This window comes from Eschrichtius robustus, chromosome 2 (assembly GCF_028021215.1).
Source record: "Eschrichtius robustus isolate mEscRob2 chromosome 2, mEscRob2.pri, whole genome shotgun sequence".
Lineage (NCBI taxonomy): Eukaryota > Metazoa > Chordata > Mammalia > Artiodactyla > Eschrichtiidae > Eschrichtius > Eschrichtius robustus.
The window spans coordinates 168501236-168514967 of NC_090825.1; the positions used below are offsets into that span (position 1 = coordinate 168501236).

Here is a 13732-nt window from a genome sequence, read left to right on the forward strand (position 1 = left end):
TTAAGGTGGACGACTGGATAAAAAAATCAAGATCCCTCAATATGCTACCTACAAGAGACTTACTTCAGAGCTAAAGACACACAGACTGAAAGTGAGATAATGGTAAAAGATATTTCACACAAATGGAAACGACAAGCAACACTCTTTTACATGCCTATATTCTTACCTAAACACTGATCTTTCTTCCCTTTCTCTCTCTGCCCTTTGTCTCTCTCTCTCCTTTTCTTCCTCCCTACCGTCCTCATCTTCCATTCTTCATATGAACATTGCCCTATTACCAACCTCTTTCTCCATCTTCCTCTATTTCCCAGATTTGCCCCATATTTTCTTTATCCAATTGAATGATCAGATCAATTTAAAGGATTCCATTCCTCCTAGCCTGCTCTCTATATTGCTTTTGCTCTCACTAGATCTAGTTCGTGCTCTCTATCTCTCTGCTTTACATTCTGACCTTCTTCACTCAATTGAGCTCAAGATAAAAACAAACAAAGAAAAAATAAAAAACAAACAAAAACAAAAACCTCTCTTAGAGTCTATCACTCCAAAATGCAGTGATGAACTGTAAATAGTAAACCATTCTCAGAGACAAATGCTTCATTTTCTTTTGTATACTTGTTATCATTAAAAAGATAATAAAAACAAAACACCAGACACAGTGCTTCATACATAGAAAGGACCCAATCCTGGTGGCATTTCTTATTATCTTTAGGTTATTTTGTTTATTTTTATTTTGGTGGATGGGGAAATAAAACTTTCTCTTGCTAGTCCATTCAAGAAGAACCAGGTGATATGGGGATATATGTATAAGTATAACTGATTCACTTTGTTATAAAGCAGAAGCTAACACATCATTGTAAAGGAATTATACTCCAATAAAAATATTTTAAAAAAAAAGAAGAACCAGATGCATCAGGGTCCTGACACACCCATGTGATGCTCCCCACCTGCCTACAGATAAATAACACATTCATAGGCATAGATAATGGAATGGAGTTCATCTCACTGGGTATAAATAAGAGATTATGATGATAGAGCCTATGCAAGAAGGGGAAATATTGGAAAAAAACAAATAGCTAGTATGCATCAAACTCATATGGAGTGTAGGTATTTTACAGACCTGAATCACTACAAGAGTTCTATGAAGACAGACATTATTATCCCCCAAACTTTCTATCATATTTCTTCATCATAAACTGGCCATCAAGAGCTTAGGGGACAGAAGTTTCTGCAGAAGCTTCTCTTTATGGCGTTCTTTAGCTCCTTATTCCTGAGTGATCGGGCTAAGAAAGGGGGTGAAGACTGTATAGGTGGTGGTCATCAGAGTGTTACTGTCCATAGAATGGGGACTCTTGGTCTTGAGGTAGATGATGGAAGCAAAATCGTAGTGCACGATCACTATTGTGAGGTGGGATACACAGGTGGAGAAGGTCTTGTGCCGGCCCTCAGCAGAGGGCATCCTCAGGATGGTGGCCATGATGAAGACATAGGAGAGGACGATGAGAAATAAGCATCCCAGCAGGGCTGTGACACAAACCAGGATCACAACCATGGTGACATTGGCTGTCTCCTTCCCACAGGCCAACTTCAAGAGGGAAAACACGTGGCAGACAAAACGGTGGATCTCGTTAGACCCACAGAAGCTGAGGTGAAAAACTATCAATGTCACCATCATCCCCATGACTGAGCCACCAGCCCAGGACCAGGACACAAGACAGGCACAGTCACGTGTTCTCATGACACTTGGTAGCACAGGGGGTGGCAGATGGCCACATAGCGGTCATAGCCCATGATCATGAGCAGGAAGGAGTGGGTGAAGCCAAAAGTGAAGGAGAAGAACATCTGGTTGGCACAGGTCACAAAGGTGATGGAGCAGTGAGTGGAGAGCATGTCTACCAGCATTTGAGGGGTGACCGCAACAGTGAACAGAATCTCGGAGACGGAGAGGGCACACAGGAAGAAGTACATGGGCGTATGAAGGCTGTGCTCCCTCCAGATTGTGGCCATGATGAGCAGGCTCCCCAGCAGCGTGAACAGGTACAGCAGGAGGTACAGCAGGAAGAAGGCAGGCAGGAGATGCTGAGGGAAAGTGGAGAAGCCGATGAGGATGAATTCAGACACTGCGTTATAGTTCTGACAAGACAGGGATGGCGCATCTGGTGAGATCAGAAACAGAATGAAGGCACAGTGGTTAAATCAGAGGCTCTAACATAGATTAAGTGGCAATTGAAGAGCTCTGTACCATATATTCATTTGCTTAACTTGTCTGGGTCTCACAATCTTCATCAGTAAAATGGAAAAAAATCATAATACTTCTTACCATTTAGTAATGGTGATAAAGATAAAATTAGATCATCATATTAAATGCTTAAAACATAGTTTGGTTCCTGGGTTTTTTTTAACAGTGATGAAAAGAAGTAAAAGATTCAGGTTTGTAATCAACACAGACATAGATGATCAGGGTCATCTTCTCTTCACTACTGTGCCCGTTCTAGAAAATATATTTGGATCTTGGCTTTATAGAAACTTTTTTCTCTGAGTCTTTGCCTTTAATTGAGTAACCCATTCATATTTATTTTAATAATGTTTTAATGATACTCATTTCTGTCATTGTATCTCATATTTTGTATTTACTCTTCTAAAGGAACTGAAGAGAACGCTTGGAAATAAAAGGATGGACGAATATATGTCAAGCAAATGTGCAGCAAAGGAAAGCTGAGGAAGCAACCCTGAAAGCAAAAAAATTGAATTTAATGAAACAATAATCATAATATTTTGTTACCATATGCCAGTAAAAAGAAGCAGGTTCCCTGAGGAAATGGTCTGGGCATGGTAACAAGCTTAGGAAATGTCTTCCATTGTGAAATGGAACTTTCACTGAGCAAAGTGTTAATGTTAAAGGATGCCAGAACCAGATTAAAAATGTGCCCACTGGCCATAGCTGAGCATCAAAAAGATTGATCATGTGCAGAGGATGGAGCAACAAGATAAATAACACCACGAGGAAGCAATCAGAAAATCTAGAAGGAGGAATATTCCACAGAACAATTGCTCTGGTCTCATCAATAAGCCAGGATCAAGAAAAGGATGAATAGAAATTCAAGGGACATAACAACCACACGCAATATAGCCTACTGGGTTAGATGCTGATTTAGATAAGATATTTGTTAAGTATTATTAAGGAAATAGAGAAGACTTTTATTATGGTACGAATGAATGATGATTTATGAATAATATGAAGGGATTATTCTTAATTTAGTTATCAATTTTAACTGTGATTTTGTTATAAATAGGCTGTGAAGGAAAATATTTCTAGTTTAAAAGCATACTGAAATGTAAAAATCACACACACATGCACACAGGAAGGGTCAAAGAGGAATATTTTATGAAAGTTAAAAGAACATTTTAACAACCTGCATATATACAATTAACCTATATAATGATATACATTTGAATATTAGGAATAAATATTCAACATAACTTCAGTGAAATAGTTATAAAATACAAAACTAGAAAAATCAGTACTAGAGAGATAGATTTTAAAATTGAAGTTGGATACTGAGCCTGCGCTCTAGAGCCCATGAGCCACAACTACTGAGCCCACGTGCCACAACTACTGAAGCCCATGCACTTAGAGCCCATGCTCTGCAACAAGAGAAGCCACCGCAGTGAGAAGCCTGTGCACCACAATGAAGAGTAGCCCCCACTCGCAGCAACTAGAGGAGAGTCTGCACACAGCAGCAAAGACCCAACGCAGCCAAAAAAATAAAATAAAATTGAAGCTGGAAATTTTAAGAGTTCAGAAATGCAATTTGGGAATTATTAATTACAATGCATTAAAAATATTCAGACGTTAGCTCCTGGATACATTTAGGCTTTTTACTAAGCAAGATTACATTTCTTTCAAGCACATAGAGGACTTTAACCAAAATTTACCTTGTTGTAGGACATAGAGAAATTCTCTATCCATTTCAAAGTACAAATTATATATAGACTATAATGCACTAAAATTGAAAATCAATAAAGAATAGCTTTCCAAATTCCATGAATTAGAATGATAAATATATTATTAAATAATTTTTTGTTTAAATATTAAATCATATAATGAAGAAATATTTATAATTAAGTAATTTAAGCATCAACTGTCAAAGTTTTAAGCTAAAACAGTACCATGAGGGGAATACACATCTTTACATATATTTATCAGAAACTTTATGCAGAAAATCATGCTTAATACAACCAAAATCAGGTGATTGGAATAGATTAACAAGATAGAGCCAAGGAGAAAATGCCAATGAAAAAAACAAAATTAAAATTGGAAATAACTATGGAAATAATGGATATTTTAAAATGAAAAGAAATACTAATAAAATATAAGTTAAGAAATTGAAATGAATGAATGAATTCTCAGAAACATATAAAATTGCAAAACTGGTGTGAGAAAAAAAGAGAGTCCATGTATATTCAAAAAAATTTTTAAGAAATTGAAATGGTTAAAGACCTTCCCTTCCTATAATCATTAGTCCCAGTGGGTTTACAAGTGCTCATAAAACTTTAAGGAATAGTTGATTAATATCTTATACATGTTCTTCAAATAAAAGAAAAAAAAGGAAAAATTGAAATCTGCTGAGCTCATTTCATCTGATTAATGCAATCTTAATTCTAAAACCAGGGAAAATGTTACAAGAAATGACAATTATGGGCCCACTTTACCTATCCATGCAAATTTTTAAAACCATTATAAGACATCACCTAATCAAATTAAATGATTTATTAAAATTGTCAATTACAATCAAGTGGTGTTGGTTTATCCCATGAATGACTAGATGGTGCCGCATCATGTGATTCATAACATAAATAAACTAGAAAATAAATGATATAATTATTTTGATCAAGGGAGGAGTATATTTTATAAACTTCAACTCCTATTTACGATTTAAAAATTTTTGATATAATTGACACATAACATATTAGTTTTATGTGTACAACATAATGATTTGATATATGTATGTCTATTTATGAATTTTTTTCATCTTTATTGGAGTATAATTGCCTTACAACGTTGTATTAGTTTCTGCTGTACAACAAAGTGAATCAGCTATATGTATACATATATCACCATATCCCCTCCCTCTTAAGCCTCCCTCCCACATTCCTTATCCCACCCCTCTAGGTCCTCACAAAGCATCGAGCTGATCTCCCTGTGCTATGCAGCAGCCTGCCACTAGCCATCTACTTTACATTTGGTAGTGTATATATGTCAGGGCTACTCTCTGACATCGTCCCAGCTTCCCATTACCCCATGTACTCAAGTCCATTCTCTATGTCTACGTCTTTATTCCTGCCCTGTCACTAGGTTCATCGGTAACATTTTTTTAGATTTCTGTTTTACTTTTTCTGACTTACTTCATTCTGTATGACAGACGCTAGGTCCATCCGCCTCACTACAAATAATTCAATTTCTTTCCTTTTAATGGCTGAGTAATATTTCACTGTCTATATGTGCCACATCTTCTTTATCCATTCTTTACTTGATGGACACTTAGGTTGCTTCCATGTCTTGGTTATTGTAAATAGAGCTGCAATGACATGTCTCTCTTTTTTTTTTAATTAATTAATTAATTAATCTATTTATTTATTTACTTATTTATTTTTGGCTGTGTTGGGTCTTCGTTTCTGTGCGAAGGCTTTCTCTAGTTGTGGCAAGCGGGGGCCACTCTTCATCGCGGTGTGCGGGCCTCTCACTATCGCAGCCTCTCTTGTTGCGGAGCACAGGCTCCAGACGCGCAGGCTCAGCAATTGTGGCGCACGGGCCTAGTCACTCCGTGGCATGTGGGATCTTCCCAGACCAGGGCTCGAACCCGTGTCCCCTGCATTGGCAGGCAGACTCTCAACCACTGCGCCACCAAGGAAGCCCGACATGTCTCTTTTCGAATTATGGATTTCTCTGGGTATATGCCCAGTAGTGGGATTCCTGGGTCATATGGTAGTTCTATTTTTAGTTTTTTAAGGAGCCTCCATACTGTTCTCCATAGTGGCTGTATCAATTTACATTCCCACCAACAGTGCAAGAGGGCTCCCTTTTCCCCACACCCTCTCCAGCATTTATTGTTTGTAGATTTTTGCATGATGGCCATTCTGAATGGTGTGAGGTGATACCCCATTGTAGTTTTTTTTTTTTTTTTCTCATTGTAGTTTTGACTTTCATTTCTCTAATGATCAGTGATTTTGAACATTCTTTTATGTGTTTGTTGGCAATCTGTATATCTTCTTTGGAGAAATGTCTATTTAGGTCTTTGACCCATTTTTGGATTGGGTCGTTTGTTTTTTTGATATTGAGCTGCATGAGCTGTTTGTAAATTTTGGAGATTAATCCTTTGTCAGTTGCTTCATTTGCAAATATTTTCTCCCATTCTGGGGGTTGTCTTTTCGTCTTGTTGATGGTTTCCTTTGCTGTGCAAAAGCTTTTAAGTTTCATTAGGTCCCATTTGTTTATTTTTGTTTTTATTTCCATTTCTCTAGGAGGTGGGTCAAAAAGGATCTTGCTGTGATTTATGTCATACAGTGTTCTGCCTACGTTTTCCTCTAAGAGTCTGATACTCTCTGGCCTTACCTTTAGGTCTTTAATCCATTGTGAGTTTATTTTTGTGTATGGTATTAGGGAGTGTTCTAATTTCATACTTTTATATGTACCTGTCCAGTTTTCCCAGCACCACTTATTGAAGAGACTGTCTTTTCTCCATTGTATATTCTTGTCTCCTTTATCAAAGATAAGGTGACCATATGTGCGTGGGTCTACCTCTGGGCTTTCTATCCTGTTCCATTGATCTATGTTTCTGTTTTTGTGCCAGTACCATATTGTCTTGATTACTGTAGCTTTGTAGTATAGTCTGAAGTCAGGGAGTCTGATTCCTCCAGCTCCGTTTTTTTCCCTCAAGACTGCTTTGGCTCTTCGGGGTCTTTTGTGTCTCCATACAGATTTTAAGATAATTTGTTCTAGTTCCGTAAAAAATGTCATTGGTAATTTGATAGGGATTGCATTGAATCTGTAGATTGCTTTGGGTAGTATAATCATTTTCACAATGTTGATTCTTCCAATCCAAGAACACAGTATATCTCTCCATCTGTTTGTATCACCTTTAATTTCTTTCGTCAGTGTCTTCTACTTTTCTGCATACAGGTCTTTTGTCTCCTTAGGTTGGTTTATACCTAGGTATTTTATTCTTTTTGTTGCAATGGTAAATGGGACTGTTTCCTTAATTTCTCTTTCTGATTTTTCATCATTAGTGTATCGGAATGCAAGAGATTTCTGTGAATTAATTTTGTATCCTGCTTCTTTACCAAATTCATTCATTAGCACTAGTAGTTTTCTGGTAGCATCTTTAGGATTCTCCACGTATAGTATCACGTCATCTGCAAAGAGTGACAGTTTTACTTCTTCTTTTCTGATTTGGATTCCTTTTATTTCTTTTTCTTCTCTGATTGCTGTGGCTAAAGCTTCCAAAACTATTTTGAATAATAGTGGCAAGAGTGGACAACCTTGTTCCTGATCTTAGAGGAAATAGTTTCAGTTTTTCACCATTGAGAACGATGTTGGCTGTGGGTTTGTCATATATGGCCTTTATTATGTTGAGGAAAGTTCCCTCTATGCCTACTTTCTGGAGAGTTTTTTTTATCATAAATGGGTGTTGAATCTTGTCAAAAGCCTTTTCTGCATCTATTAAGAAGATCATATGGTTTTTCTCCTTCAATTTGTTAATATGGTTTATCACATTGATTGATTTGCTTATATTGAAGAATCCTTGCATTCCTGGAATAAACCCCACTGATCATGGTGTATGATCTTTTTAATGTGCAACTGGATTCTGTTTGCTAGTATTTTGTTGAGGATTTTTGCATCTATGTTCATCAATGATATTGGCTTGTAGTTTTCTTTCTTTGTGACATCTTTGTCTGGTTTTGGTATCAGGGTGATGGTGGCCTTGTAGCATGAATTTGGGGGTGTTCCTACCTCTGCTATATTTTGGAAGAGTTTGAGAAGGATAGGTGTTAGTTCTTCTCTAAATGTTTCATAGAATTCGCCTGTGAAGCCATCTGGTTCTGGGCTTTTGTTTGTTGGAAAATTTTTAATCATAGTCTCAATTTCGGTGCTTGTGAATGATCTGTTTATATTTTCTATTTCTTCCTGGTTCAGTCTCGGAAGGTTGTGCTTTTCTAAGAATTTGTCTATTTCTTCCAGGTTGTTCATTTTATTGGCATATAGTTGCTTGTAGTAATCTCTCATGATCCTTTGTATTTCTGCAGTGTCAGTTGTTACTTCTCCTTTTTCATTTCTAATTCTACTGATTTGAGTCTTCTCTCTTTTTTTCCTGATGACTCTGGCTAATGGTTTATCAATTTTGTTTATCTTCTCAAAGAACCAGCTTTCAGTTCTATTGATCTTTGCTATTGTTTCCTTCATTTCTTTTTCATTTATTTCTGATCTGATCTTTATGATTTCTTTCCTTCTGCTAACTTTGGGGGTTTTTTTGTTCTTCTTTCTCTAATTGCTTTAGGTGTAAGGTTAGGTTGTTTATTTGAGATTTTCTTGTTTCTTGAGGTAGGATTTTATTGCTATAAACTTCCCTCTTAGAACTGCTTTTCCTGCATCCCATGGGTTTGGGGTCATCATGTTTTCATTGTCATTTGTTTCTAGGTATTTTTTGACTCCCTCTTGATTTCTTCAGTGATCTCTTGGTTATTTAGTACTGTATTGTTTAGCCTCCATGTGCTTGTATTTTTTACAGATTTTTTTTGTGTAATTGACATCTAGTCTCATAGCAGTGTGGTCGGAAAAGATACTTGATATGATTTCAATTTTCTTAAATTTACCAAGGCTTGATTTGTGACCCAAGATATGATCTATCCTGGAGAATGTTCCATGAGCACTTGAGAAGAAAATGTATTCTGTTGTTTTTGGATGGAATGTCCTATAAATATCAATTAAGTCCATCTTGTTTAATGTATCATTTAAAGTTTGTGTTTCCTTGTTTATTTTCATTTTGGATGATCTGTCCATTGGTGAAAGTGAGGTGTTAAAATCCCTTACTGTGATTGTGTTACTGTCGATTTCCCCTTGTATGGCTGTTAGTATTTGCCTTATGTATTGAGGTGCTCCTATTTTGGGTGCTTAAATATTTACAATTGGTGTATCTGCTCTATTGTGTCATTTAAAGTTTGTGTTTCCTTACTAATTTTCTGTCTGGATGATATGTCTCTTGGTATAAGTGAGGTTTAAAGTCCCCCAGTAATATTGTGTTACTGTTAATTCCCTCTTTTATAGCTGTTAACATTTGCCTTATGTATTGAGGTGCGCCTATGTTGGGTACATATAGATTTATAATTGTTTTATCTTCTTCTTGGATTGATCCCTTGATCATTATGTGGTGTCCTTCTTTGTCTCTTGTAACGTTCTTAATTTTAAACTCTATTTTATCTGATATGAGTATTGCTACTCCAGTTTTCTTTTGATTCCCATTAGCATGGAATATCTTTTTCCATCCCCTCAATTTCAATTTGTATGTGTCCCTTGGTCTGAAGTGGATCTCTTTTAGACAGCATATATATGGGTCTTGTTTTTGTATCCATTCAGCCAGTCTATATCTTTTGGTTAGAGCATTTAATCCATTCACGTTAAGGTAATTATTGATATGTATGATCCTATTACAATTTTGTTAATTGTTTGGGGTTTGTTTTTGTAGGTCTTTTTCTTCTCTTGTTTTTCCCACTTAGAAAAGTTCCTTTAGCATTTGTCGTAGAGCTGGTTTGGTGGTGCTGAATTCTCTTAACTTTTGCTTGTCTGTAAAGCTTTTGATTTCTCCGTTGAATCTGAATGAGATCCTTGCTTGGTAGAGTAATCTTGGTTGTAGGTTCTTCCCTTTCAGCACTTTAAATGTACCATGCCACTCCCTTCTGGCTTGTAGAGTTTCTGCTGAGAAATCAGCTGTTAACCTCTTGGGAGTTCCCTTCTATGTTATTTGTCGTTTTTCCCTTGTTGCTTTTACTAATCTTTCTCTGTCTTTTTTTTTTTATTTTAACACCTTTTTTCGAGTATAATTGTTTTACAATGGTGTGTTGGTTTCTGCTTTATAACAGAGTGAATCTGTCTTTAATTTTTGTCAATTTGATAACTATGTGTCTCGGCATGTTTCTCCTTGGGTTTATCCTGCTTGGGACTTTCTGCACTTCCTGACTTGAGTGGCTATTTCCTTTTCCATGTTAGGGAGATTTTTTACTATAATCTCTTCAAATATTTTCTCGGGTCCTTTCTCTCTCTCTTCTCCTTCTGGGACCCCTATATGTGAATGTTGTTGCATTTAATGTTTCCCAGAAGTCTCTTAGTCTGTCTTCATTTCTTTTCATTCTTTTTTCTTTACTCTGTTCTGTGGCAGTGAATTCCACCTTTCTGTCTTCCAGGTCACTTACCTGTTCTTCTGCCTCAGTTATTCTGCTATTGATTCCTTCTAGTGTATTTTTCATTTCAGTTATTGTATTGTTCATCTCTCTTTGTATGTTCTTTAATTCTTCTAGGTGTTTGTTCTTTCATTCTTCCAGGTCTTTGTTAAACATTTCTTGCATCTTCTCGGTCTTTGCCTCCATTCTTTCTCCAAGGTCCTGCATCATCTTCACTATCATTATTCTGAATTCTTTTTCTAGAATTTTGCCTATATCTCCACCTCACTTAGTTGTTTTTCTGGGGTTTTATCTTGTTCCTTCATCTGGTACATAGTCCTCTGCCCTTTCTTTTTGTCTATCTTTCTATGAATGTGGTTTTCGTTCCACAGGCTGCAGAACTGTAGTTCTTCTTGCTTCTGCTATCTGCCCTCTGGTGGATGAGGCTATCTCAGAGGCTCGTGCAAGCTTCCTGATGGGAGGGACTGGTAGTGGGTAGAGCTGGGTGTTTCTCTGGTGGGCAGAACTCAGTAAACCTTTAATCCACTTGTTTGCTGATGGGTGGGGCTGTGTTCCCTCTCTGTCGGTTGTTTGGCCTGAGGTGACCCAGCACTGGAGCCTACCAGTGCTCTTTGGTGGGGCTAATGGCAGAGTCTAGGAGAGCTCACGCCAAGGAGTACTTCCCAGAACTTCTGCTGCCAGTGTCCTTGTCCCATGGTGAGCCACAACTGTCCCTCGCCTGTGCAGGTGACCCTCCAACACTAGCAGGGAGGTCCAGTTCAGTCTCCCATTGGGTCACTGCTCCCTCTCCTGGGTCCTGATGCACACACTACTTTGTGCATGCCCTCCAAGAGTGGAGTCTCCACTTCCCCCAGTCCTGTCAAAGTCTCACAATCCCACTATAGTGCTATTTAGCACCTCTATCACATTACACAATTATCTCTTCTTGTTATTGTCGAATAATAAGTTTTAGTCTTTTAGCAACTTTGATGAATGTAGTAAAGTATTGTCATGTAGATTCATCATACTATGCATTAGGTCTCTATGGCTTATTTACTACTTGTTGCAAGTTAGTACCCTTAAACAACATCGATATTATCACCCACTTCTCCCTGGTAACTACCATTCTATTTTTCACGAGTTTGACTTTTTAGATTCACATATAACTAATATCATCTGATACTTGTCTTTCTCTTTCTCACTTAACTTACTTAGCATAATGTGCTCAAGGTCCATCCGTGTTGTTGCAAATGGCAGGCTATCCTCCATTCTCATGGTGGAATAATATTCTATTGTGTATGTGTACATATCTATCTATATTTATCTCACATTTTTTGTTATCCATTCATCCATTAATGGGCATTTATTTTGTTTCCATATTTTGGCTATTGTGAATAATGCTGCGGTAAACATAGGAGTGTATACATCTCTTTGAAATCCTGTTTTTATTTTCTTTGACTATATACCCAGAAGTGGATTGCTGGATTGTATGGTAGACCCATTTCTAATTTTTTGAGGAAGATCCATATTGTTTTCCATAGTGGTTGGACCAATTACTTTCCCAACAACAGTGTGTAAGGGTCCTTTTTGCACCACATCATTGCCAGTACCTGTTGTTTCTCATCTTCCTGATGATAGCCATTCTATCAGGTGTGAGGTAATAGCTCATTGTGGTTTTGGTTTGCATTTCTCTGATGATTAGTGATGTGGAGCATCTTTTCAAATGCTTCTTGGCTATTTTGATATCCTCTTTGGGAAAAAAGTGCCTATTTAGTTCTGCCTGTTTTTAAACCAGATAGTTTGTTTTTTTGTTATTGACTAGTATGAGTCCTTTATATATTTTGGATATTAACCCCTTATCTGATATACGGTTTGCAAAATTTTTCTCCCATTTTGTAGGTTGCCTTTTCATTTTGTTGATTATTTCTTTTGCTGCATATGAGCTTTTGAGTTTGATGTAGTCTCACTTGTTGATTTTTGCTTTGTTGTTTGTGCTTTTGGTGTCATATCAAAAAAATAATTGCAATACAAATGTTGAGGAGCTTCCTCCCTATGTTTTCTTCTAGGAGTTTTATGGTATCAGGTCTTACGTTTAAGACTTTAATCAATTTTGAGTTAATTTTTGTGAGTGGCATGAGATAGGGGTCCAATTTCATTGTTCTGCATGTGTTTATCCATTTTTTCCCAATATCACTTGTTGAAGAGCCCATCCCCTCCTCATTCAGTGTTGTTGGCTCCCTTGTCGAATATTAGTTGAAATTGATAGCTTTTCAGGTTGGTTTTTCTTGGTCCATGGACACACGTTAAATAACAACAAAAAAGTATTCCCTTTTAAATTCTTTCCATCCTTCTGATTACACTCTGAGAACATTCTGATTTGGTGCTATTGTGTCTTTAACACTTTTCCCTTAACATCTTCTTAAAAAATGAGAAGGACAAAAGAAAACATCAACATTGCAAAAACAAAAATTGTATGGTGCTTCTGAGATTTGGCCTTTGTGCTTGCAGAGATATAAAGTGTTTATTTTTAAAGACAGAGTTTAGAGAAAGAAATAATAAGGAAAGTCCAAACTCATTGAATGTAACTTTTGCTACAAAAAAACTTCATCTATTTCTATTTTTGAGGTAGTTCTTTCAACATGTTCAACTATATCTGCTGATATTTTATTTCTGTCATCTTTGCAAACAAATCTTTTGCCAGAACTGAATTTGGTGTCCAAATTCTGTCCCATTTACTTTCTAGATCTCTCCAGGGTATTGATTTTCTTTCTCTCTATTCCCAAATCTCTATCTCAATGAGCCTCCTTCCTCTCCTACTGCCTCTAGATTCACCTCCATTGATATGCTAGCATTTGCCAATTTCTGTGTTGTAAAGACTCTCTCTATGGCTGAAGTAGTTAAAGAGATGTGCACACCCTTACATACTATTTCCACAAAACATATACAATACTTGTGAAGGCCCTCAAGAGTATAGATAATAGTAAAATGTAAGAAAATAATTGAGAAGTGATAGATTTTTTTGCAGGTTTTTTTTTAACATCTTTATTGGAGTATAATTGCTTTACTTTGTTGTTAGTTGCTGCTGTATAACACAAAGAATCAGTTATACATATACATATATCCCCATATCCCCTTCCTCTTGCCTCTCCCTCCCACCCTCCCTATCCCACCCCTCTAGGTGGTCACAAAGCACGGAGCTGATCTCCTTGTGCTATGAGGCTGCTTCCCACTAGCTATCTATTTTACATTTGGTAGTATATATAAGTCCATGCCACTGTCTCACTTCGTCCCAGCTTACCCTTCT

General features: G+C 36.9%; 1 pseudogene; it reads right to left on the reverse strand.

Annotated features, from left to right (window-relative positions):
* Window positions 1-1200: 1200 nt before the first annotated feature.
* Window positions 1201-11703, reverse strand: LOC137759046 (olfactory receptor 10H3-like; annotated as a pseudogene).
* Between the last annotated feature and the right edge of the window lie 2029 nt (window positions 11704-13732).